General features: G+C 34.7%; 1 pseudogene; it reads left to right on the top strand.

The window, feature by feature from the left end:
* The first annotated feature begins 17,776 nt into the window (after positions 1-17,776).
* LOC129248741 (cystathionine gamma-lyase-like) overlaps positions 17,777-22,665 on the top strand; it is a 115,602-nt pseudogene continuing 110,713 nt past the window's right edge.

Here is a 22,665-nt window from a genome sequence, read left to right on the forward strand (position 1 = left end):
TCTCAGACTAGCTTTCAGGTTGTTGGTACTGAAATCAGTGATACAGATTTTGATAGTAGATCTTGGTCATATTTGACAATATTGAACTCTGCCAAATATACCGTCAGCGTCAAAATAAAGTGTACGCCATATATTGATAATTTCTGACCATTTATTTTTGTAACTTTTTTGTCTAAAAATTGTGACTAAACAGTTTGAAATTTTGATGAATCTTTTCCAAATTTTTGTTCTAGTGACAGCCAAAGTTTGAGAGAAGACAAACCAGAAGAAAAGTAATGAAACTCTGGCAAGAAAATAAATGAGATGCAAGAAAAAGCACAGAAATGCTACACACAAAACAAAAACAAAAATATTTCGCAGCTAAGGAAAATTGTGCTGTGTTTAAGCAACAAAAAGAGAAACGCAAGAAACGACCAAAAAGCACGGAGTGGATTCAGTAGATGTTGTTGGAATTTATTTGACTTGCTTGCGTCTAATAAATTTGTAGCGCAATTAAATAGGCTATTATGTGTGCAGATAACTTTGCATGCAAGAAAACCAATACACAAGCAAACATACATATGCGGCAAGAAATGACTACAAGGTGGCACAAAATTAATCAGTCTATCAGAAGGCTTACATTTTTGCAAATGGCATCGTGCGGAAATCATATTTGACACTAGTGAACCAGACAGCTGCGTTACATTACATAGGCCATTACAAAGGCCAAAGCAAAGATTTTCACCACTCAATATATATTTTTTTAGTAAAATGTTATTTAAAAACTAAATTGGATGATTAATTTTGTGCCACCTTGTACAACTATGCGTAAGTGAAAATATATACATACCTGGCATACAAATCCCTGCATTCGTACACCTTCCTGACTCTCTGGCTCATATCTCACATATGCGCATACTTCGTCCGCCTATAAGTATGCCATTTATAATGTTTTCTTTCGTTTTTCCAAGAAACAAACAAAACTCATTACCACAAAATGTTGCTTTAATATGCCAGTGAGCGTAGGATGCGTTGAAACTTAATGAAATATAGAAAGTGAAAAGTGTGGAAAAAGTGTTACTCGGCTGCTTGGAAAAGTGCGGCAGAAGGAAGACGAAAGGATGATGATGCAAAGTTTGAGTGGAAACAAGAGAGCGTTGTGCTTGACAGGCGCCAGAAAGACACAACAAATGTACATTTGCATACACATATTAATGTGTAGAAAAAGGCTGGCAAAAGAATTTTCTGCATGTGAGGTATTTAAGTTGTTTGCTTTTCTTTGCAAAGTTGGCAGCAGTTGTTTCTTCTGGGAAAAGACAGCAGTGCGTAAATGTGCTAAATGGTTGGGTATAAATCAAACAAATGCTTGAGTTTATAAAATTAGAGTGAAAAGACAAAATTAATAGACTTTGAATAAATGAGTAACTAGGTAGTTGAATTATGAGCACTAAGTAGCTCCAAGTGGTAGTTATACGAGAGAGTGCCTTGCTCTGCTTAAACTGCTAATACTGATAAAATCCCCGTAAAGAAAAGCTAAGTGGCCAGCAAAGTTCTATATATCTTCAAAAAGTTATTTAGTTCTTTATAGTGGCTTGGCAAGTATTTGCCAACCTCACCCACTGCATGATTTTGTTTTGAAAACCTTCAGAGAAGTTTCTGTGGGCCATGTAAGTTGCGTTTGCTACTTTTGCCATAACTGAGAGCTGCAGTTGGTATTTAAATATCCAATAGGATGTTGCGGGTTCATAAAGAATGTGAAATTTATTATCAATTAAATTTTTTTTTGTCATAAGTGATAATTGAAACCAGCTGCTGTACGAAGTAAAAGTAAATTAAGTAACATTTATATATATTTACTTGTCATATTTTATACGAACAATTTTACTTAAAAATTTTTACTAAAAATTTATTTTTAAATTTGACTTTCAAATTTTACTTAAATTTTAATTTTAATTTTTACTAAAAAATGTTACTCAAAAAAAATTTTACTAAGAAAAATTTTACTAAAGAAATTATTACAAGGTTGTTTTACTAGAAATTTTTTTTTCATTTATCCTAAAAAAGTTTTTGCCAAAATTTTACAAAAAAAAAGGTTTACTGAAAAAAATGTTTACTGAAAAAATGTTTTAAAACAATTTTCTTAAAAAATTTGTACTAAAAATTTTTTGCTAAACATTGTATTAAAGAAGTTTTTTACTTGTGAGAAACTGGAAGCAGAAGGGAAGTTAGAGCGATGATATGGATGTTGGTTTAATTAAAAATTTATTTTTAATTTTACTAAAAAAAATTACTGAACAAATTTTTACTAAACAATTCAGTTTTCATTTTTTCTAAAATTTAATTTCCATTCCAAAATTTTACTGAAAAAATTTAAAAAAAATTTCTAAAAACTTTCACTAAAAAAACTATACTACAAAAGTTTGTATTAAACAATTTTTACTAAAAAGTCATTACATTTTTTATTATTATTAAAATACTATTTAACAAATTTTTTACTTGTATGAAACTGAAGGCAGAAACTAAGATGGAGCGACGATATGGATATTGGCCAGTATGGGGACAAAATAAATTATACTAACATACAGGGTGGCTGATAAATTTTGCTACATTAAGAAACTCAAATAACTTTTTTTTCAGTGTATGGAATTCATTTATTTTTCCTTCAAGTTGAAGGTCATTAAATTTTATTAAATGTAGCTTAACTAGTTTTAAAAATAATTGAATTTAAATGCCCCCCATGCTCGTTGACACAAGTGCGGCATCTTAGTAAAAAGTTGTTCATTGCTGCTTTGAGAGTTGCGACAGGAATAGCCGCAATTGTTGCCCGAATGGATTGTTTTAGTTCATCCAAATTTGTTGGCTTTGTTTTATAAACTTCTTGTTTATATAAACCCCACAAGAAAAAGTCAGGTGCAGTAAGGTCAGGCGACCTGGGGGGCCAACGAAATTCGGAGTTTCTTGAAATCAGTTTATTGGGAAATTTTCGTCGCAACTCTGTCATAACAGTCTGGGCTATGTGAGACGTTGCCCCATCTTGTTGAAACCACACAGAGTTGAAAGGAATTCTCTTTCGGCGTAACCGGTCTCCAGTAACCGTAACGGTGAGACCATTTTCTTCAAAAAAATAAGGCCCGACAATACAGCGTGAAGAAACCGCACACCACACTGTCACGCGAAGAGGATGCAATTCCGTCTCGTGGAGTATCTGTGGGTTAGAAGTACTCCATATTCGACAATTTTGTTTGTTCACATTGCCGTTTAAATCGAAATGGGCCTCATCAGACATGAAAAGGCAGTTTAACATGTTTTGGTCTTCTTCCACCATTTGCAGGATCTTCTGGCCAAATTCCAAGCGAATCGGCAAGTCTGCTGCATTCAGTTTGTTAACCATTTGAATTTTGTAGGGAAATAAGTCTAAATCTTTGTGCATTATTGTTTGCAAAGACTGTCGGCTGACACCAAGTTGAGCAGATAAGTTTCTTGTTGAAACCCTTGGATTGCTTTGTATAGCTGCAGCTACAGCAGCGATCGTTTCCTCCGTCCGAACTGGTGGGTTTCGATGATAAGGCCTTCTTGCGACTGTTCCTTGCTCAGCAAAATTATTCACCAGTCTCATTATGGTCCATCTGCTCGGGGGATCGCCGCCAAACATCCGCCTGTACTCTCTCTGTACCAAAACTACGGACTCCAGTGCGTGATAGCGGCGGACTATCCAAATTCTTGTTTGCGTGTGCCAGTTATCCATTTTAATAAATTTTAAAGATCAGTCTGCAAATTAAAACAAAAATGGAACAGATAACTTAAAAAGAAAAAAAGTTATTCAATTTTTTTTGGTAGCGGCTTTCATCAGCCACCCTGTATTACGCCGCCAAATGATGTTGATGCCATCAGCGATAATGCAAAATTAGACGATAATATCGGAGAACTAATTTTTTATATCAAATAGACTTTTTATTTCACCCGCTAATTGAGTACACTTTTCTGCTTATTAGATATTTAAATTCCTAATTCTGGAAAATTGCCCTCAGAATTTTGAGGGACTAGCAATTGACAGCCCGTTTTCTTACGTAAACAGTGGATACAGGGGCTAAACTGCTAAAAATTTGTTTCTTTTGGAATTAATTACATTCTATACAATTTTTAAACACATTTTCTAATTTTTGGCAATCTCCATCTCTCGATCTTAAGAAAGATCACCTAATAATTGGAACATTGTTTTACTAGAGGACTCTAATGGACTCAAATGACTTAAGTTTTCCTAAACTAAATCAATATCACGTACCAATCCTGATATATGATCTTGTAGGCAAACATTGCCTTACGGTAGATACATAAATACACATTAAACAGTAATGGGCTAATGCTAGCATCAGCGCCATTCGTCTTCGTAGGGAAATGTTATGAAACACTCCGCATAAGCGGTCATCATACTAGCATAACAGATAGAGTGGAAAAATGCGATCAAAACTCAAGTCTAGTAAAGTTTGTCCACATATTAATTTCAAAACTGTGAGGCTTAAATACCAAATTGAATATGGAAGGAATACAGGGTGCTTCATGTTTTATGTCGGTATGAAAACATTGAACAACTTTGAAAAAGAACAACTGATTTGTATAGGCGAGGTATTTTTATTTTGTTTGGTTATTTACAATTTATTGCGATCTTTTTTCTGCGTTTGCCATTACTTTGTCAAGCATTTCGGGTTTTATAGCGTCGATTTCGGCACGAGTGCTTCCTTAAGCTGGTCAATAGTCTGCGGCTTGTTGGCGTGAACCTTATTTTTTCAGGTAACCTCTCAAAAAGAAGTCCAAGGGGGTTAAGTCAGGTGATCTAGGGGTCCAGTCGATGTCGCCTCTTTTTGACTCTAGAAGGGAATTTTCGTTCCAGACAATCAATTTTTGCATTCGCAGTGTGGCATGGTTGTGTACCACTCAGAATTTACTGTTCTGCGTTGTTATAGTGGTACGGTTGCGACATGTCCAGTTTTTTCGAAAAAACAGGCGACCATTTGCTTGGAAGTGCTTCGTGCGCGAACAACTTTGGTTGGATTTGGCTCATCTTGAAACACCCATACCCTTTTTTTGAGCGATTGACAAATTGTGTGGGATCCAACACGAACAAATTTTTGTGACAGTCAAATGTTTATGCAATATTGAATGTATGCTGGTCCCACTAATGTCTAAGATTGTCTCAATCTCACATGACGATCTTTCAATATCAGTTCGCGCACAGCATCAATGGTTTTCGGAACAACAACTGATTTTGGACGACCTTCACGAAATTCGTCTTGGAGTGAACTACGACCACGATTGAATTCACCATACCATCGATAAACATTGGTCCTTGATGGAGCTTCATCGCCAAAAAATGAATTAAGTTCATCCATGCAATGTTGCTGAGTTAATCCACGTCGAAAGTTGTAAAAAATAATCGCACGAAAATGTTCACGATTTATTTCCATTTTTGGACCGAGATGAATCTTTTAAGTTACTGTAAACAACACAAATAGCGCTGGTGTTTTCAAACGTTCTGAGTAGGTAAAAGCCAAAAAATTTCAACCTTTGCGATACAGCTGTCAGTTGCCAGATTGCAACACCAGGGTTGCCAAATCCCGAAATATAAAAGGCACCCCTCGTATTTCAGCATGTTGTTTCGGTGTAAAGCGATCCATCGTTGAAATTATATTCAATTAGCGTATCGAAAACATGTATGTTAAAGTCGATCGGTTGGTAAATGACAAAGTTTTTCAGTGTTTACATACCGACATAAAAGATGGCGTACCCGGTATATGGTTCGAGTTTGATTCTACAGCTGCACTGAAATCTATCGCTGTGTCCACAACGTGAACATTTGTGCCCACAATTTTTAACAGAAAAGGGCACTCTTTAGACCAGTGGGGTAGTCGAATCGGTAGAGTTGCATTAACTGAAGATACACATTTAGTGCGTGAGACCTGCGTATTGCAAAATAATGTATTTCCATACGCAGTGCGTGAATAGCAAATTGTAGCAAATTATTGTTTAAAGGCTGGGCTCATTGAAATTGAAGGAAAAATAAATACATTTTAGGAATCTTCTTCAAATCGACAGTAAAATAAATCAAAATTGGAAAAATATGCTTTCTTGTATACATATTTACGAATGCTTATCATAAGCTAAACATACCATTTTTATTAAGTAATGCAAAAGAAAATAGCTGCACAACTTCTCTTTTTGTGGTCGGACCAAGTGCATAATTAACATTTTGACCAGTCAATTTTGATTTGATAGTCAAACTATCTTTATTTCTTTTTTTAAATATTCATTATTTTTAAATGTAAGTGTAGCTCAATGCTTTACAACAACCATATCAATCCAATTCATAAAAAATGCAAAAAGTTCACAATTTTTAACTAGAGTTTCTAGAAAGATGTCTGAATTTTTACAGATTATTAAATTTTAGTACCATAAAATGCAAGAATGAAGCTGCTAAGAAATCTAAACAATTGCGGTTTTATAATATTCTTCCTTGACGGCGTTGCGTTTTTACTTCAAGTAACAAACGCGTGACATTTTTTTATGTGAATAGCAATAGCAAAAGTAATCATCTTATTTTGTTTTTGAATAACTTTACTAAATACCATAACTTTACTATTTCTTGACTATTTGTATACTGCAGTTGCCTAGATCACAAATGAGGTGGCGTACGACGCCTTTTGCGAAAATTTCAAATCTCCAAATAGGGTGATTATGGCGCTAACTTGGTCGTCCAAAATCTTCAAATTTTCAAAAAAAGCCATCCTAAAATTTTAGTTTATCCAAAAGTCATGAGTCAATTTGGCAACTACTACCTTGTGCTTTCACTAATGCTCTCTGAAAGGACTTTCCAAGACGGCAAAAGAAGATAGCTTTGTCTGTGAATTGTGGCTCTTAAATCTTCTTTTGCCTGTCCGGCTCACAGTGTTGAGTTCTACAGCTTTGGTTATTTTGATATTCCATGTATGTAGCAATAAGGGGGTTTCATCAAGCGTAGTTTGTTTAAAAAATAACACCGTAATTAAAAAAAAAAACTTAAATATTTTTTATTCAATAGAAGATACCACCCATACAATAATATTTTGAATATAACATCGTTCAAATTAGCACCAAACCTCCTACTCCTTCAGCTCCAGGAACAAATCCGGAGAACCCAATTTTCTAACACTTTTTTGACTCAATCGGGTTGTATGCCATTAATAGCTCATTCGAGAGAATTTGGTTTATCTACATAGCCGAAATACTGCACTTAACTCTACAAAAAGTAGCCCAGTGGTGATAAGTTACACCTTTTGAAAGGCCATTCGAGATTTCTTGAAATAATCAAATTGCCAAACTTTTGCTGCAATAATTCGCCTGCTTTAGATGTTACGTGGAATGTATCTCTTGCTTTGTTTGAAATCAGATAAGTAGTGTCATGGTTAACTTTTCCCAATTTAGCGTTAGAATCGTATCGTTTCCATTGACTAGCCAATTTTGCAAGCAAGAAATAATTTTCATATGACTCAAATAAAGTCAATAGGCTCATTTAAATTTGCCAGGTATACGAAAGCCTTGTTATCGACTTTCTGCTTTTTATGCGTCTGGCTGCTTTAAAAGTTAATATTTTTTCTAAGGCATAACGTTCTATGATATTTTAATGGCTACTTCGTGATTTTATAAAAAGTGGCACAAAATTACTATGAGAATAAATGAGAAAAAAATTTTTATTGAGCATTGTGTGCTCCATTTCTGGCTTGTTTTGTGCCACCTTGTATAATTCAATTCCAAAACTATCCAAAAACTATACTATTATGCGAATTCCATTTGATCTGAACCATCACAATTGTTACAGCCTATTCTGAACCACAAAAGACACATACACTTTGAAGCCCACACAAACATTCCTTCTAAATAGAAAAAATCACACAATCGCCGTCACTACGCAACCATTTGAAAATAAAATAAATAACCCGCAGGTAAACCAAAATGTTCCAAAATTTTGATCCACATCTTAGTGGCTTTGTTTAGTAAATATATTCAGAGAATTACAGTCAGTTACTGGCTTTGGCTTGACTACCGTTATAAATTAACTGATTTAATAACAAAAGGTCAGTGCAAGGCTTAAAATTTTACTACCGAATATCTACGTGGGTCTAAATTTTCAAAAGTCAAACTTTAAGCCACTGTGGTCACAAGGAGAGCGGCTAATGAACTTTATCAAAATTCTGGGGTGTGTGTTCGGAGATGCGGTAAACAAGTATTCAGAAGCGGCCACACACACACATACACATATGTATACCACATGTGCATACATGCATGCATACATTGGCCAGAGAGTGTAAATTTAATAGCGGTATTTTATGAATAAACCAAAAATAGAAATTCTCTAATAAAAGTGGTTTAAAATTTACCCACAATTCCACAATAACAACAACAAGCAAAGTGGATAAAAACCAGACGCAGACATTCTATGCAGTACAGGAAGCTTGCGCTGCTCCGTATGCAAGTTAGGCATGCCAATATTAGCGGTGATTGTTAATTCGGGATTTCCGGGATGATTTTATGCCGATTAAGTTCAAAAATAAAATTATACTAATTAAAGCAACTAAAAATTTTTTTGGAATCGATCTGGACTCAAAATTAACTTGGAAAATAAATAATAAAAAAAAAAAATAAAGGAAAAATTTCGACAAATGCATTGGCTACTAAGTAGAAATTCAAAGCTCAGCATTTCCAACAAGCTATTATTAGGCTGGGGAATAAGTTTGTAGTGTTTTTATACAAGACTTTTACTTCAACAAAAAACAATAATTATATGAATAAGTTAATCAACCGTTGCTGTTTACAAGCCTTACCACCTCTCGATAATTTTTTTGTTGTTGTTGGTGTCAAAGAAGTTGTTGAGCCAGTTTTTACGAATCTCTTTGTTATCGAAGGTAACGCCCTTTGTATGGTTGACAGGGAGCGGAAAGTTGGGAATTGGTCGGTGCAAGGTTCGAAGAATACAGCCGATACTGAAGCCGTGTGCAACATGGGGCCTCGGGTTGTCGGGAAGGAGTATGGTTTGACTATGTCGATTTGGTTTTTTCATTCGAATAGCCTCATTCAGTCGAATAGCTGGGCAATGTAGAGCTCCTTGTTGACCTTGGCATTCTTTTCGAAAGTTTTTCAGTGCACCATGCCCTTCTGCCCATCAAACTCATATCATGATCTCCTTTGGAGGAAGATGCGACTTGACTCTAGGCGTTTATTTGATGCATAGGCACCATCTTTGCGTTATATTGATGCATAGGCACCATTTCTCATCTTGCGTGATGATTCGATACAAAAGCGCTGTTTATGACCGCGTGTTGTTCGATGGCGGGCGAGATTTTGAGAAGGAATTTGAAGGCGATTTTCTTTGTTTTTTCTTTGAGCTCGTGAGGTACTCAGGCTCTCAATTTTTCGGTAAATCCCATTGAATGAAGGTGATTGAGAATCGTTTTATGATCGCATTTCATTTTACATTTTTTCTGCCATTTCACGACTAGTTTGGCGACAGTTCTCCTCCAAAAGTGATTTGAGGTGTTCTTCATCGAATTCAGAAGGCCTTCCGCTTTGGGATGTGACCTCGACGTCAAAGTCACACAATTTTTGAGCTTTGCAAACCATTTCCGCCATGGCATCTTCTCCGTACACGTTGCAAATGCCTCGAGCTTTTTCGGCAGCTTTTTGATCTGGATGAAAAGCAGAGAGGAGCAGGTGTCGAAAATGTTGATTTTTGCCTCCAGTGTATTCCATTTCTTAGCCTCAAAACTAGTAAAAAATAAAATAACTCAAAATGCAATTAACATAGTTTTGTACAAAAGAAAAAAAAGTTCTATCGAATCTATACTTACTCTTTGCCAAACAGCAAACAAGTCGTTGTAAAATAAAAGAAAATATAAAAACGCTATGAACTTATGAACTTATCAACTATACAATGCGGTCATTAAACAATTTTGGACGCAGGGACTTTAGGTGTGGTGAGCTGCAAAAAGAACTCACATAAACAAAATTTAGCGACAAGAATCAAAAATCTTACGTATAATAAAAATGTCCGACAAGTACACAAAAAATCATGTCATCCATGAAACGTTGAAAATACCATAAACCGACGAGGAAATAAAAACGATATCAACAGGATAATTTAACGAATCAAACCAGCATAAAAACAAAGAAGTCAACACACTCCCACACCTTGCAAAAAAAGAAACCTATACGACGTCTGAAGAGGACGCTACCAATTGATCTGTTTAATTCTATTAAATATGTTTTCTCCTATGCTATAATAACTGTTGCGTGTAAAATGTAATTGCTGTCTCTCTTAAACTGTATTTGCCTTGGCACTGGCCAAGCCGAATCTATTAAAGGTGGTGTTGGTAATTCAGCTGATTTGTTATTTTTCTTTCGCCTTGTCCATGTCGCTGTCAGCTCAGAATGAAACAAGGCGAATCCATTACTTGTTTACTAGTTTCTCAATACTTTGCTTTCACAGTCAAACGTACAAAACATTGTTGTTGGTCTAGTGCCTTCACATTTAATGAATGCGCCTTGGCACTGGCTGTGATGAAATATATTTAAAATCTTATGAAAAAAATATTAAAGCTAAGGCTACAGATTATTAGACAGATGGAAAAATGTACTCTTATCACTTAAAATTCCCTTTGTAGTAAAAACACTAAAAAAGTAAAAAAAAAATTTATATTTAAAATGTGGTTATAAGAATAGAAAATCGAGTAATGTTGAGTCTTCTAAACGTAAATTTATTCCACTTAAATGTTTCCATGAAAACACCTCTTTACAAGTAAAAAAATACAGATGCTATCGGAATGGAAAATGAAAAAATTCAGTAATAAAATTATACCGGAATTTTTATCACCTAAAAACGGAATTTGCGGTAGTGAAAAAATGTTTATATCTCTGGCCTTTCGGATTGCGAGATTAACATTCCTATTGCATATGCACATATGTATTACACATATGTATAAATATTAGAAACATACAAGAATTATATTTATGAATGAGCGTATAAAAAGCCACTCAAAAGAACATACACCCACAGAAGTAATCAGGCACATACGTATGTATGTGTTTACATCTGCAGCGAATCTCGTGTATAGTACCCAACAAACACATACATTCTGCCAAAAAAATATCTGAATGTTCTGTCCATTAGCGTGTTTTTGGCATTTAATTATATAATATCAATCAATCGCAGGTGTGCTCTGCGATTTTCACTATGTATAAAAGATCGAACAAAGAGTTTGTCTTAAATTTTGAGTGTTTGAATGGTATTTCGTGTGCCGAATCATCCAAAATGTCGCAGAAAGTCTATGGAAAGTGTGCTTTATCAAAAACACGGGTCTATGAGTGGTATAAAGCTTTTGTAGAGGGCCGAGAAGTCGTGGAAGATTTGTCCCGATCTGGTCGCCCATTAACGTCTTCAACGGATGAAAACGTCGACAAAGTCAAAAAAATGGTGCTGGAAAACCATCCTTTAAGTTTGAGGAAGGTAGTTTGTGACTTTGGCGTGTGTCACGAATCAATTTGCAACATTTTACACCATCAATTCGGCATGAGACGTGTGTCTGCTCGACTCGTTCCAAGAGAGTTCCATTTCTTTCCATAAATTCATCGGAAGAAGGTGACTGAAGGCATTGTTGAGTAAGTGAATTCGGACCCAACGTTTATCCAGCGCATCATAACAAGTTATGAGACGTAGGTATATGAGTTTGACATGCAAACCAGTCAACAGGCGGCTGAATGGCGCTATCCACATAAGCCGAAACCCAAAAAACCACGTCAAAGTCAGTCAAAAGTGAAAGTAATGCTACTCGTTTGCTTTGATTATCATGGTGTTGTGCACTCAGTATTCATTCTAAATGGCTCTACGGTAAATAAAGAATATTATTTGGAAGTTAAGCGACATATTTAAGCGGCCCAATTTGTGGAAAGAAAACTCATGGAACTCATGACTCATATTGTGAACACATTTCTGACCAAAGCCTCGACAAATATCATGAATCCTGTGACTTTTTCCTTTTTCCATAACTTAAATTGCCACTCCGCGCACGCCGCTTTGAATCGATAGAACCCATTAAGGGGGGACCCTCATTTAGACGGTCGAAAAATGCATCATTTTTGGGAATCTTTTTCTCAGGTAAAATAACTTCAAACGTTTTGTAATTCATAAAGTACTTTAATAAATGTCTTGACTGTCTACAAAAATTTTCGGAGAAGAAAAAAAAAACATTTTAAGTATGGAAATATACACCTCGTCCATGGCACCTCATTCTATCTGTGTACATTCTAGCGCTCTGAATTTTTTTCTGAAATAAAAAAACCAAATTTTTTTTAAAACTTTAGGATAATACCTTCGATGTGACATTTTGATTTAAAAAAAAAATGTCGAAATTGATATTTTTTACCCAGTTTTATGTTAAAAGTGATTTTTCATGCATAAAAATTGACTTTAAAATTACAAAAAATATGAAAATCTTTTTTTTTTAAAAAACACTTAATGTCACATTGAAAACAATTTAATTATCTTTAAAATGAGCTATTGTAAAGCCTGATTGGTACAATACAGCGTTCTCAATTGTGTACACAAAATCGAAAAATGATGTTTCGAGAAAAACGCGTTTAAAGTTTTGGATACAGGCGATCAGGCCACCCGTCGCGTCCTGTTAAAAATTTTGTCACTCCTTCAAAAATACAGATATCGACTTGAAATTTTGAAAGTATATTCTTAAATAGTTGTAGAATAGATTAAAATTATTTCCAAAAAATCGATTTTTTTGACCCGATAAATGAGGGTCCCCCCTTAAGGAGAATTCGCTGATGGAGCTGAAGAAGATCTATTCAAACGCATTTGAAAGGTGCTTTGATGACTGGACTAATCATTTACATATGTGTATTGGTTCGAGTGGAGCCTATTTTGAAGGCGAGAAAATAAATATTGATGATAAATCATTAATTAGGGTTTCATTGAACAATTTCCTGTACTTTTTGACAGAATGTAAATACACTCAAACACCAGTTATCAAGTCGCGTTTCTAGATATTTTGCCAACGGATCTGAGATTGTTTAAAACTTTTATATTAGTTCTCAAGCTTATATTTTACATAATTTCCCAAAATATTTAAAATTTTTGAGAACTATTTAGTCCTAAAGTGTCACATAATTCTTTTTCAGAAATTTATAGGTTTCAAACTGACACGCAACGGAATTATCTTTTATATCGAAGTTTTGAAGAAACTGAGTTTTATGATATCTAATTATATTCTTGAAGTTGCCTAATACCCTTCAGACATTTTTAACGCTCAGATTAATATTTAACATCATTTTTTGATTGATTTCAAGCTTTCGAGAAATTGATCGGTCTTTGTTCCAATATCGCGCTCTAACAGGTCTTAAATATCTGAAGTATTGTTCTCAAGCTGTTAACTCACAAAATTCTGCAATTGATCTCAAGCCTTCGAGAAAAATATTCTTCTCAGTTTCTTATTTACTTCGTCCTACGGTCGTAGAGGAGCTTACTGTTTTTTGAGTTGATCAATAATTTGGTTTTGGTATCGATTTAGAGACTTTGCGAAATTTATTGTTGTTTTATTTGTTTGATAAATAAATGGTGAAGTTGAAATAAGTGGTGTCATATCATAAAGTCGCAACGCCGTGCCATAAACGTGAACGTAACCATTGCGATATTTACTGCCATCTATTTTTAGTGCCATAGCCATAAACAGAAAGTGCACAAACTAAAGGAAAGTTAACAATATAAGCAGTAATGAGTAAATTTTAATCTTAAACTAGTGGTTTCATTCCATAATGCCAAGACATAACTGTAACCATAGATATCAACCGAATTTTGGTTTCTCGCTACAACCGTAAATAGCTGATCACTGATTTACTGCATTTATTCTGACCTGATTTGAAGACGTATATGAAGATAGTTCTATTAGGATATTTCCAGCATGGAAAACCTATACCGAGGCAGATGCCGAAGCCGGACAAATGTGGACAGAATTTTCGAGAACGTTTGCAAGATACCAGCCCCACCTCAAATAATTCAGAGCTCAATGGAACTGCGCACTTCCGAATGTTAGACACGCATCAACCCATTCGTCTTATATATTTTAGTGAGGCGTAAAATACACTCATTGATATTTATCTATGACATTTTCTGTGGTCTCAAAATTACTCTAATCTACTACAGCAGATAAGCTTCAATACTCTCCAAAGCGTCTTGCGTTTTCAGTTTCTTTTGCATGTACAATTTTTTAAATCGAATTAGAATGAATTGGACTCTTGGGCACATTTTTTAGAACTCTTAGTAGCCTCTTCCTAAATGACTATTTTTATCTTTGTTTAAATCAAATCACTTTTAAGGTTTACCTTTAAGTCATTTTATACCTGTACTCCACAAGGGTTGCAACCTTAGACTTAATAAATCGAGTGAAGTGAAAATCATCATTTTCAGTTTAAAAAAATTCTTATTTTCAAGTTGTAGTACAAGTAAAGGTTGCTGCTGTACTCGAATGGTTTGGCGCATGACTACCAATCGGTCCTCCTTTTAGGTTCCTCCATTTGTGGAAGAACATCAAGCTTCGCGCCAAAAATAGGATGATGAGCTCGGCCAAACACCTAACAGAAGCATACGCGCCAATAATAATAATAATTATTATTTTTTAGAACAAGTGCAGTGTCATATTTATTTTTATAAAATATAAAGTGCCCATCACAAAACAAGACATGGTTACGAAAATTGTTCTACAGCTACTTTCCACCTTAAAGAGACAAAATAAAATAAAACATATAGAAAAAAGTGCATGTGAAAAATTAGAAGTCCATTTTTCTCGATCAGAGTGAGCTAATGCTTTTTTTTGTTCCTGATATATTATTAACAGGTATTTTTCGTGTAAATAAATATTATAAATAAATAAATAAATAAAAAGAAATAAAAATTCTCGACTTATCCACCAGTTTTATTTAAATCTAAATGATTATTGGGTAGCTATATTTTATTTGGTTAAGAATTTCCGACAAGTGAAGCTACAACCACCGACGCTCATCGTATCGGTTTGTGGCGTAAACAACTCGTACCGGCAGCATAATAAAACAAAAAAGGCGAACCTGGTAGTAAACATAGAAAATCTGCTCCTTCGTCTTTGTTGGTGTTGCATCACGTTGGCAAAAATTTATGTTTATAATTAGAAAATAAAATGTGAAATTTCAAAGGCATAAAACGGTACGTTGGCCACCAAGCGCAGCTGAGAAACACGCACGTACACATACATAAATATATCTACACATATCTACATATGTCTGCTTATATGAATATTAAAATAAATGTGGATACTCGTAACTATGTACACACACATTCACTTGCTTGTTATATTTATTACTTATACGCCTAGAAGTATGCAATGGCGTACATTAAACCCTATTTGACCAACGATTGTGGCGGGCAGCTGCAATTTTATTGCTGCGTGGTTAGTTGATTATTTGCATTCTGTCTTTCTCTCATGAAACCCCCGACGGGAAAAGTTGTGTTATTTGTCGTTAAATTTTCAATTAGATAAGTTGCGGAGTGTAGCTAGCATAGCTGGATGCATACGTACACAACGGAAATAACACTTGACCATTTTATAAACTAAAGTGAGCGATAGTGGAAATGAAAAGCTAAATTGGAAATATTATATTTGTTTTAGGAATCACTGAATGGGCTGGTATGAGAATTAAAAGCAGTTTTAATCAAAGTTTTTCGAAGGAAAAGAATCCTCAGAAAAAAAATTAAAAATAAAAGTAAAAATAACAATGACCGTAATTTACATTTCCAAACCATGAATAAAAGAGTAGTGTTTAGCTCAATCTACAAGGTGAAGTCCAAAATAAACAAGACTGGCGACATAAAAATGTTTTTGGTGGCGCCATCTTTTAAATGAGTTAATGCGTTGGAGGCTACATTTCTACCTGACTTCTACTGAAAGCTTGGTGATATTCTGTTCAGCATATGTATTTGTGTTATCGGTACCAAAATGAGTTTCGAAGAAACAGCTAACATCAACTTTTCTTTTAAAATCGATAAATGTTTACCGAAACATTTGAATTGATGAAAAAAGTGTATAGCGATGATTGTCTATCTCGTGGCAGAGTTCGTGAGAGGCTTACACGTTTCAGAGATGGTTGTGAGGACATAAATGACAATGAATATACGGCCGGCCAAAATCAGTAATCACCGAACAAAACACTCCATCGATATTGTTCGTAAATTTATCCAAAATGAACCGAAATTATCGTTGAAATTCATGGAATCGGAGTTGAATATCTCTAAAATATCGATTTATCGCATTTTAACTGATCATTTGGGCGTACGAAAGGTCTGTGCACGATTCATTCTACGCAAGTTAACTGAGGACCACAAATTGCTCAGAATTCAACATTCGAAAGACCTCAATAAAGATTCGAGAAAAGACGAGAACTTCCTTTACAACATTTTAATGGGTGATCAACCGTTTTCAATATGAACCTGAAACTGAAGGGGACTCCGCTCCATCAGAAACAACAATAAAATGATGGTTTTCTGATTTCGAACGTGGTCGTGAGACACCGATGTTGAACAACGCAGTGGGCGTCCAAATAAGGCGGTAACACCAGAAAACATCAAAAAAATTCACAAAATCTGTGAGAAAGCTCTGTTCAAAGTGGCCGCCACGTTAGCTGACTGATGACCGAAAACAAGAAGTCACAAATCAATCAAAACGATGGCAAAATTGAATTGCTCCCACATGTACCAAATTCACCAGTTTTGACTTCCATCAACTACTGGTTGTTTGCAGACCTAAAGAAATTCTCGCTGGTAAAAAATTTCGCTCGAGTGAAGAGGTCATCGCTGAAACTGAGGCCAATTTTAAGGCAAAAGATAAATCCTTCTACAAAAATGGTATTGAAATGTTAGAGCGGCGCTGGAATGATTGGGCTGTTGGTGGAAATAACGTTGACGAATAAAGCTAATTTTTAAGAAAAAAAGATGTTTTTTTTAGGCCAGCAAAGAATCAAAAGTGGAATCTTCTAGTTGTGACCTGAACCTCTTAAAAATAATTTAAATAAAATAAATAAACGTAGATTAGAATAAATTTCTTGTAAATTAGTATTTACAATTTTTTGGGAATACAATTTTGCTTTAAAGAAGTTATCACTTCTACCAGGATGTTCAATAATGTGTGTGACTGACACATAGATGGCGGCACTAGTACTAAATCAATATTTTTTTCGAAAGTTGGCAACCTTTTTAGGCTTACTGTCAAAATCATATGTTAATCCGACCATTTGTTTACAAGTTACAGTGCTTTAAGTGACGCTACTTTTGAGTTAAAAAAAAAATGAATTCAAAGCAATTCCGTGTGCTGATTTATCATTGTTTTTTAATGAAAAAAAAATACTGTTCAATGCCAGGAATGGCTTGAAAAACATTATTCGGACTCTGCTCCATCAAAAAAAAGCATTTGTTATTGGTACGCCAATTCAAACGTGGTCGTACAGACACCGATGACATTCCATCTACTGGAAGGCCAAATGACGCTGTTATTTCGTAAAACGTTGAGAAAACACTGAAAATCATTATGTCCGACCGTAAAGTGAAAGTGAGGGAGATTGCTGTCATTCTAAAGATATCAGCAGGCAGTGTACACACCATAATACACGAACATTTGGGTATGAAAAAGGTGTTTTCCAGATGTTTACGCGCAATAAGTCGGAGTTTTTGCGTCGGTACATCACAATGGATGAAACATGGATCCACCATTTCACTCCAGAGTCAAATCGGCAGTCTGCTGAGTGGCATGCAGCCGGTGAAAGCCGCCCAAAGCGACCAAAGACGCAGCAGTCGGCTGGCAAGATTATGGCGTCTGTATTTTGGGATTGCGCATGGAATAATATTCGTCGACTATCTCCAGAAGGGGCACACCATCAACAGCGACTATTATATAGCGTTATTGCAGCGTTTGAAAGACGAAATCGCAAAGAAACAGTATGTTGATGAATAAAAACGAATTTTGGCAAAAAAATGTGTTTTAATTAATTAGTCACACACATTATTGAACGAAGTTATTCTATTACAATACTATTAAATACCGAATTAAAATTTTCAGAATCGCGGAGTTGATAAAATGTGTCGAATTTCCAGGACCGGAAAAACATTGGTATCGTGTGATCGTTATGTGCCTGTAAGAGCTGCGAAAGCTTTGATTATTCTGTAATGCAATAACAAAACGTTGGTTCCAACGATTTCGTTGTGATAATTTGGACTGGGCACTGGCCTCAAAAATGTCACGGTTGCAGGAGATTCGGAATGGCAGCTATGAAACCAGTTGAATAAGGGGTTAGGGATAGTCGGAATTTTCAAAAAAATCGAATTTTTTTTGCATTTTGTTAAAGTGTAATATTTTGAAAATATTTTGTGAAAATTTGAAGTGAATCCGACAGATATACAATAATTAATATAACAGATCCGAGTTATACAATAATTACCAAAGGGCGCACGGGCGCTCCGGAGCTCGATAAAAAACTTTACATGCGTTTTTCTCAAAACTATGTTTTTGAACTGGTGATCTGTAACTGTAACTGTAACTTAAAAACCGCTTGGTAGATTTAAACAAAATTTATACTGCTTTTGAAAAACGTAAAAAACTCACGCTTCATCGCAGGATTTCTATTTTCAAAAATTTCGATTTTTTTAAAACAATTAATTGTCGGTTTTATTCTCAAAAATCTGGAAAATATTTCCTGAGGCAACCATATTGTTACTTTTGAAACAAAGAGCTTCGATCGGGCATAAGATTATCCATTAATAAAACTAATTTCTCTTGTCTGGTTGATTTTAGATGAATCTTCAAGGGCTTGTGATGATCACCGCAAGGGACTTCTGGAGAAACGCGCTCCATACAAACAGCGACAGCTTTTACAACTATTAATTTTTTTTTTTGAAATTTTGAAAGTCGAAACAATATTTATTAATGCTATGTTTTTATTTTTGTAAAATAAAGCAATTGACTGGGAAAACAAATTATTGAAAATCATTATATAATATTTGCAGGCCTCCGACTACCCCTAACCAGCCTTAAGGGCTCGATGGATGGATGTCACTTGAATAAGCTGCTTCCATTGCGCCAAGACTTTGATTCAGGTCTAATTCAGTCTACTGCCAACACATTGAAGCAGGCTATCGGAAAGAAAAAATTTGAATTGGTTAATATGAAGGAAATTGTGTTCCATTAAGATAACATGAGACCGAATTCATCTTCAATGTCGGCGGCCAGCAGCTGCGAATGCCTGCTGTATAGCTCTGACCAGACTCATAATGACTATCACATTTTCGATCATTTTACAACTTCAACGATGAAAATTTAGTTTATAACATTGATCAATTTATAGCCAAATAAATTATAGAAGTTTAATATACGTTATCTTCTTTTTAAGCCCTTTTTGGGAGAATATAAATAAGTTTTAAAATTATGCCAAAGACATTTCAAATAATAATGATAATCTATTGTATAATCAAAAGAAAAATAATTTTTAAACTCCTAGATAAATACAAATGTATGTTAGGATAATGCTAAATAATCTAATTTTATCATAACTTTGTAAACTCCTATGTTAAAATGATTTTGGGCAATAAATGAAATGAAATGAAATGATCATTTTGAGATATTTTGTGAAAACTCATTTTAACAGTTTACAAACACATTTTATTTTCCCATTTCATTCTTTCTCGCCTTCAATGCTGTTTATTATCAAAAGTTCTGTTGCTCATTTTGTTGCTCTTTAGCAGAAAAATTAGGTGTCTAAAAAATCGCAGCGAGTGAGTCTAAGACTAACCTTTCGCATGACCGGTCGCGCAAGCTAATCGTAATATCTGGAGGCCCTATCCACTATTTTTCATATTACCTTCAATTGGTGACGCCAAGAAGCCTTTTTTACCATATCTTCTTTGGTTCTATCAAAATTTGTGCCTTCAAAATGAACAGTGCCTCCTTGCAGAGGTCTAGAATGAAAAGTTTGAAGACAGCCACAATCACACACCTGCGTACCTATCGAACTTCTAAAATTATCCAGTCATTATCGGTAACATTAAAATGCATTTGATCAACTGGCCGTGCTCAGCCCAGCATATTTGGCTCTAGAAACCTTTTCGTGAAAAAAATGGCGTATTAAGTCTGCAAGCCAACTAAGAAGACCAATTCATGCAGTATACACATAAATACTGTTGCTTTCAACATTAATATTTTTATAAGTTGATTGCCTGCAAATTAGACAATAAAAATGCGACTGTAGATTATGACGAGCGGTAAAACAAAAATTGCTATGCTGCTGAAGTTACTGAAAAGCTTAAGCTTTTATTATTTTATAATTACAGCTAAGCCATTGGCAATGTGTGTGTGTGCACACACATACTTGTGCATGAATGACGAAATTCCTTTAGCTTATATAGGTGTATATGTGCATGTTTATAGAATAAAAAATATTTATTAAATAATAAATTATATGTGCGGTTAGTAAACATGTGTATGTGCATATGGATGTGTGTATAAATTTCAAATTGTTGTCTGCCCTTTGTTTACTTTCTATATATGTGATACATATATATGTGTACCATATATACATATAGAATATCAACAAACATTTGGGCAACCACCAAATTTCACTATCTGCTTCCAAGTCAAACAATTGCCCGCCGTGAGCGCAGACTGCTCAGTTATTTCGATCCATGTTTTTCTAAAAATTTCAGCTTTATTTTTATGCACGAAAGTAAATGAAATGTTTATTGACTAATATAAAAACGTGTGTGCGTAAATAAGTATAAGTAAATTTATACGAATTAGGTGGTTGTCCCAAGCGCTAAAGGCACTTCGTTATGTCTTTTCAAATTTAATTTTCTAACCAGTGCTTTAATATAGCACTTCATTTTTATGTACTACATGCGTGGAAAAAAGTACACATGTGTGAGCGCATATATGTGTGTCTACTTACAGTAGTTGATAAGTACCCAGTAGCATCATAAGTGCGATCTACTAAAACGAGAAATAAAAGAGTATTCCTTTTATGCTTTTTGCTCTTAAAACTGACGACTCTGTGCTGCGGCTCAACCAATTTACGATAAAATGCTTGTTTTTGTGTAGCTAATAAATATCATATTATATATTGAATTTCAGCAAAATTGAGCCATAAATACGATTTTCAAGGATATCTCGATATCTCTCTCGCTATCCCATAGCGTCACCTATCAGAACATTCTTTTTCTGATTGGCTTTGAAACAAACTTATCCTGTGATCACGGCTAAGTTATTATATATAGAATATTTATTTCAGTATACGAAAAAACAAACAATTCCTACAGACTACTGGAGAAATCATTTTATTAACGGCAAAACAGGTAATTTTTCCAAACCAGTGTGAAAGGGATAAAAAACTTTGCTTTGTCACAGGGAAATCAATGATCTCGTCAAGGGAGTAATATTGTATTGACAGTCCTAAATAAAATAGATAAGAAACGCGAAAATTTCAGTTGTCTTCTGCGCCAAGGTGGCTTGGTCACGAGATAACCCAAATTCGTTTCGTTATACCAAGAGTGATTACCTTACTAAGCCACTTCAAGACAAGTTTTAATGTTGGCGGATAAGGTGTGAGACGCCTAAGTGTTAGCGATAGTCAGAGTTTTCAAAAAATTGATTTTTTTTTGCATTTTCTTAAAGCATAGGTAATACCTTAAAAAAATTTGAATTAATAAAGGGCGCTCGGGCGCAGCTGCACGTATGAAAGTGGCAGATAAGCGCGATAACGATAACACTCGAGAAGGTAGAATGCTACGTAGGCAACAGCAAATCGATACTTTGGAAGCTGCTATGACGGCTGAAGAACTATTATATGGCCCAGAAATAGATGACATAGTGTAAGTAATTAAATAATTCGTATAACTCTACATAAATCGATGCGTTTTTCTCAAAACTATGTTTTTGGAACTGGCGATCACTGTAACTTAAAAACCGCTTGGTAGATTTCAATAAAATGTATACTGCTTTTGAAAAACATGAAAAACTCGGGGCTGATCGAAGGATTTTTTTCAAAAATTTCAATTTTTTTTAAACAACTGATGGTTGGCATTTTCTCGAAAATTTGAAAAATATTTCCTGAAGCAGCCATATGGTTAATTTTGAAAAATAAGCTTCAATCAGACAGAAGATTATCTATTAATAAAACTAATTTCTCTTGTACGATTGACTTTCGATGAATCTCTAAGGAACTTCTGGAGAAACGGACTCCATACAAACAGCAATAAATTTTACAATTATTAATAGACTGTCACAAATAATTGTAAATTAAATTTTTGCTTAAATGATGGACAATGCTTCAAGTATCTGTCCCATGCCTTCAGGTATCTTAATTTTGATCAAAATACTCCAATTCCTGCCCTATATTCAATTAATGATTTATGCATATGAGAGACCATCATTGGTTTATCTTCTACACTCACCAAATAATTTTTGTTACTAATTTCCGTCCTGAATCGTTTTATGAAGCACATTTCTAGTTGCGTGGTATTCCTTGCTATTATGGTTTCGTCAGAGCAACGTCCAGTAAGTCAGGTACCTTTTATGAAGAGGAGTAAGCCCT

Source organism: Anastrepha obliqua, chromosome 5 (genome assembly GCF_027943255.1).
Source record: "Anastrepha obliqua isolate idAnaObli1 chromosome 5, idAnaObli1_1.0, whole genome shotgun sequence".
Classification (NCBI taxonomy): Eukaryota; Metazoa; Arthropoda; class Insecta; order Diptera; family Tephritidae; genus Anastrepha; species Anastrepha obliqua.